A 6,000-nucleotide genomic window follows, 5' to 3' on the forward strand; every position below is an offset into this window, starting at 1 on the left:
TAACGAAGAGGTTGTTGGTGCAGTGTGAATAACAGTGGTACGTTTTGGAAAGCTATTTGCATTTAAAATTTTAACTATCTGTTGTAACTAAACTAAAAATGTCAACTGTTAACTTTCTCACATTCATTGGTTTTATGGGTGAAAGATTTGTTTCCAAAAAAAGCTAAGGGCAGCATAAATATGCTATCCCTAAGTATGGCTTTAGATCACATTAGACCAGGAGTCTGAAACTGGCATCCCCGTGAAAATGAGATGGCTGCGTAAAATGCCCAGCTCCGCCAAAAATTGGGACGATGCAACCCAGCTTTCAAAATTTGCAGAGGCCAGTCAAGGGAAGGAGCAGCAAAAAGAGGCGAGCCGAGCTCAGAAAACAAGGATTGGCTACATGAAGTCGGTTTGCTTCCTTAAAAAGATGAAGGAAAAATATCCATCATCCCTCGCAAAGAGGGATAAGAATCTAGTGAAGAAGCACGAGAAAGTCGTTGCAAACTTCGAAAAAACTGACGCAACAACCTCCTCAAGTCTGACCAAGAGACCGATAGGACACTTAGCAGGTGCGGTTATGGCATCTCCAACCCAGCCCATAGGCCTCCAGGGAAAAGCAAATAAAAGAAGCAGATCAGACGTGCCGCCAATGAAAGAACCGAAGATGCCGAAACGGTGGGCATCCTTCGACTCGCCCATGGATCTTTAAGTGGACATAATCGACAATGTCGACCCTGATATAACGCCGAAACATTGGCTACTTGTAGAGGAGAAGCTAATGAACCTGACGCTTGAAGCCGACACGGAGAAATTGGTTTTCGACGGAGGAAAGTCGCTAGACTTCTTAAAGCGCGCGGTTGGAACCCGGAGTGTACACTGACCGGGCGCTCGGCTCGAGATCATACCTCACTGAAGGCTACCAGTACGTCCAATTATCTCTGTATGGATTCTGCCACCGCTTCCGGCTGCGGAGAAATTACTGGTAGCAACGTCACTCTATTCTGAGCTCCATATCACTATTGAAGGGAACGAGTCGGCTGACGAGATGGCCAGATGCAACTCACGGATGCCAATAGAAAAATCGGATAGCTTCGTACTACCACCGTTTAGTGATCACGTAAGGTAGCTATGACGAGTGACTTGTGGAACAAACTGGAAGACTGTGAGATCACAAGATATTGTGGCCGCGCCTTAGTAGGAAAAAGACAGGGAACATACTGAAAGTCAATAGGTCTGCAGTAAGAGTTCTCACCGGCGTCGACACAGGACACTGTGCTGTAGAAAAATGCTTCAATGGTGGCGAATACCAACGGGTACTCTCTATACACACGCCCTCCTAACCTATTTGTTCATTGATTATTTTGTTTTTATCTTGATGGAAAATAATTAACTAATTTTCATTATTTTGTACAAATTTTACCCATTCACACACACTGTTCATTTGTCCAACTTGTCATCGTCATACTTTAATGCATGAAATTAGCTTAAATGGCGCAAACTTTAAAAGCTCATCAAACTCACAAAAAAAGAATAAAACAGGCCAACAATAACCAAACGCCGCATAAATGCCAAACTCTTTGCTACCCAAATGATGGTGAACTGCATAGTCGTGGCACTTCGACCGGCCTCATGCCACAGCGTTACAAGCTGCTCAAGCCGTGAGTAGCCGATTGCAAGTTTTCTGAATGAGTGATGGACATGGCAAATTAAGAATTCTAACAAAGAACGATTCTTAAGAAATTAATGCGTCGTTCTACTAACTTTTTTTTACTTACAGTAGTGGCTTTTGTATTCTTTAATTCTTCTTGCCATTGGGCATGCGCATTTTCCCAATGGCATATATGTACATATATAAGTAGTTGAAGTAAAGAATACTCCATGAACATTGGTTTTTTGAAAATTTTATGCAAAACTTGTTTTGCACATTTATCAAAAATTGAAAGAAGTCAAATATGAACGCACACACGAACGTACACCCAAGACTTGAAAAGTGTCAGGTGCCAGAATATATATACAAAAAAAAAAGCCCGAAAAGCATTCGAAGACAAAGTTCTTTTAGCTTTTTGATGTTTCACCGCTTGTCGATTTGTGTCGTTGTAAAAAGGGTTAGAGCCCAGCACGCACCAGCTGTGAGGCATACATATGAATCGATTGCATACAAACACATACACACACTTGCAGGGGCGTGCGGCGGCCTGATTATACGGCTTACATTTTAGTTGTTTTGATTTAATATACATTTTTTGTAAGTTAACTGTAAAGTGCAGTGATTGCTATTTTATTTTTTAATTTATTTTTATTTCATTTAAACGCATATTAAACGCGGAATATTATTGTATGTATGTATGTATTAAATGTACTAACAATACATATTCTTAACGTTTTTCACGTTTCGTTAAATGTTATTGAACTTAACACTTTTTACGGCAATTACAACGGCAATTATTATTCAGTTGCAGTTGCAGTGGAATGGAAATTTGGAGGTGCTTTTTAATAAGCCCATGTAAGTGACAGGAAATGACCAAAATTAAAATTTTGTTTAACCGAAATGGGCGTAGGTGAGTCAATGGCGTGGGGTGTGACTGGGTACATTGGGCATTGAGCTTACCAAAAATTTGCGGCTAACCTTAAAAGTAGTGAAGGTGGCGTGTAAGGTTGATATGCTTTTGGAAACATAGATGATATATCTAAATATAAATGTATGTATGTATGTATGTATGTATGTATGTATGTATTTTTCGGAATTACGGAAAATGATTTGAAAAGTTCTCTAAGTCCTTTAGCTACAGGTATGTAATTATATCCTTCGTTACTTTGGCAGCAAAAAATGCGTTATGCTTGGTAAAAAGTCATTGCGTAATTCAAAGAAGCCAAATTGCCGAAGGATACTTAACAGTCTTTGGGAGATCAAAACTATTTTACGGTTTCAGCTATGTCTGTTAAGTTAGCATGCGAAATGACACAAAGAGACAACAAAAACAAACCTTTCCTGGTTATCTTCACAATAGTTCTAGAGTTCCTGAAAAGGAAAAAAAAACGTATATTTATTCAGTCCTATCTAAAAGAGCGCTAATTCTTCGCTAAACAAGGCGTAGAGTAGTCTGAACTACATGAAAGCTTAGCTAGGTTGCCGCAGATTGCAACAAAAAAAAATAAAAAATATAAAAGCGTATATGATGTTTCAGTTAATTATTGTTACATAATAGAAACTTGTTAAGTACTATTGTAGGGTTCCCTGAAAAAAAAATATCACAAGAAAAGTTTAAAAAAAAAAATATATATTTTTTTTTTAGTTTTTGGAAACATTTTAGGTATGCAATTTTATAACTTTTTTTTGGCAGTGCTAGGATGTTTCTTCTATATGAATAAAGTGTGCTAGAAATGTGAGCAAAAACAAAAATATTAAGAATCGAGCCAAATTCTTAGCCACCTAAAACCTGCACTAAAATGTAATGAGCTATAAAACTCGGTGAATGATCTGAAAATCTGTCACTGTGAGCGCATATGAATCTAAACTAACTAAAATCAGATATTTAATGTATTAAATTGCAATTTTCATTGCAAACCAAAATTCTAAGTCATCCGAGTTTTACACAAAATTTCCCAGCACTTACGTAAGTAATTAACCTTAGACATATTACAGTTTAGCTTGACTTGTTCAAGGTTTTTAGAACTCTGAGATTTTCACATACCCCCATTCATAGCTTTCCACACTTGCAACACCACTAACTCACACATTTCACAGCAACACGCAGCTAAAATGGACACCCAACTATAGCAAACGACCTACAAATCGCAGCATTTGCGTGATTTTGACCAATTTTACAATCACAAATCACTCATCCACAGTAATCAGCTGTAGCCACTACAGCAATAACAACAGCGCTGTCAAATGTATGTTGCAAACGCATTTCTACTAGCTACTAGCTTTCTAAGGCGATCCAAACGTCAACGGAAGTGGATGAGTGAATTAAATTCGGTTGGCCAGTTGAGATTTTTCTCTATTTTATTTGTAGCTATTTAATTTTATTATTTCGCAGCAATAAAAATTAAAACTAAGTGAGTAGACCATGTGAGAATGACCGAATGTAAGTATGAATGCTGGTGGAAATTAGCCTGCAGTTAAATAGAATAGCAGTTTTTATTTTTATTTTTTATTAGAGCTAAAAATTGTAGCAGCTACCGTGGGAGCTTTCCAAGTTCAACTTTTACTCTGACGCTTAGCCACAGCTACATACATACATGCGTACGACGCGTGAATATCCGCTTCGCCTATACAATTGCAACCAAGTAGAAAATGTGCCTGACAGACAGAGAGCACTTTGGAAGCTGTAGGGGCTGACGTGTAGAAAAGATCATTTTCGCGTGATTTCGTTCTACAAAACTGGTTCCCATTGTTGCTGTTGTCGCTGCTGTCGATATGTAAGTGATGAGTGTGACACTAAAGTTGCTTGATTTTTCTTTATTTCTTCACTGCACAGCACGCTGAAAAGTGCTAGGTATTATTGCCGCTTTTGCTATTGTTGCCACAATGAGTGTTGTGACATGGCGTGACCACATGTGTTGCGCCACACAGCGTAGCCGGACGAGTTGACTGAGGCTCGGGCGCGCGTACTCGTAGTTGCACTAAATATCACAAATAATGTTGGTTATGATTGGCGATAAAGGCTTTACATTGTTGACGTGGTTGTTGTTGCCGTAGTTAGTGTTTTTGTTGTTGCTGCCGTCAACCTACCACTGCGCCAATTCGGCGTAAAGCGCACAACACTTTTGCTGCCACATTTTTTCTTGCAAAATTTATTTCCACCAGTTTTATTACATTCTATTTTAACTGTTTTATTTTTTTGCCTTCGCCGTATTCACCGTTGATCCCAATCGCGTATTTTGTGCGAATTTTCTTTGGCAGCCTCGCAGACCACTGACTGTTGAACTGCTCGTAATTGTTGCATGTGTGGCGTGAAAAGAATTATGGCTGTCATCGATGTGTTGTGTGACAAAATCAAAAAATAAAAACGAAAGGAAACTGCACATCCAGTCGCGCATTTTGACAGAAAACGCAGTGGTGGCCCAGCAGCAGGAGGTCAAATATTGTGGCTGCAGGCTGTTTAGCCCCAAATCGCTGCTCGCTGCTAAGAAAACCAAAACGATGCATGGCCCCTTGCAAACTCAGTGGCTTGTATGCGTGTTTGTGTGTGAAATCTTGCAATATGTTTCATTGTATTGTAGCTGCAATTGTTATTGGCGCTGTAGGCGACACAAGTGCATTTAATGCGAGTAGCAGCCTTAAGTGTGAATCCGCTCGGGTTCGCGTCTTCGTTGAAGTCTTTTGTTAGAGATCTTGGAACTAACATTACGTTTACAATAGGGTAGCTCCTATTTGGAACAGTGTCTGAAATAATGGTCTCACCACATAGAAATATGCGAATAGAATAAATAATTTGAAGTGTTAGATGAATTGAGACAAATTTAGAGGTGGGTAACAGCGATCGAAATTTTGAAAAAAATTAAATTTTTTCATTTAATGCTAAGTTTTCATTTAATTTTTTTATTAAGCGTATGGTTGCAACACTTTACATATTAGAGGCCCAAAATTAATTTAAAGATAAAACTTACAGACTAAGTGACATCATTGGAGATAATTGGCTTTAAGCTCAGATAAAAATAGGGATAGATAGGTAACTCGAATGCAAATCTGCAAGTCGTCTGCATAGAGTATAAACTTCGAATTGATATAAACAACGCAGAGTACCGGTCCTAAGATACTTACCTGAGGGACACCGGAGGTGGCTGCGAAAGTGGCGAAGTAATTATTTCTATTCGAGAGATATGATCTTAAGCAGGAAAGAAAAGTTGAATGGAAACCTATTTTATCAGAGACGTGGTACGATTACCCATACTAATATTATTATTAAAAAAAAATGCAGCTGATTCTCGCTTATTCTTGGGCGAGCACATGTTAAGGCTAGCAGTGGCAGATGAAATCATTTGTAAAACTTCTCTTTGAAGTGAAACCAG

Source organism: Rhagoletis pomonella, unplaced genomic scaffold (genome assembly GCF_013731165.1).
Source record: "Rhagoletis pomonella isolate Grant_MI unplaced genomic scaffold, Rhpom_1.0 Rhpom_scaffold_00005, whole genome shotgun sequence".
Classification (NCBI taxonomy): domain Eukaryota; kingdom Metazoa; phylum Arthropoda; class Insecta; order Diptera; family Tephritidae; genus Rhagoletis; species Rhagoletis pomonella.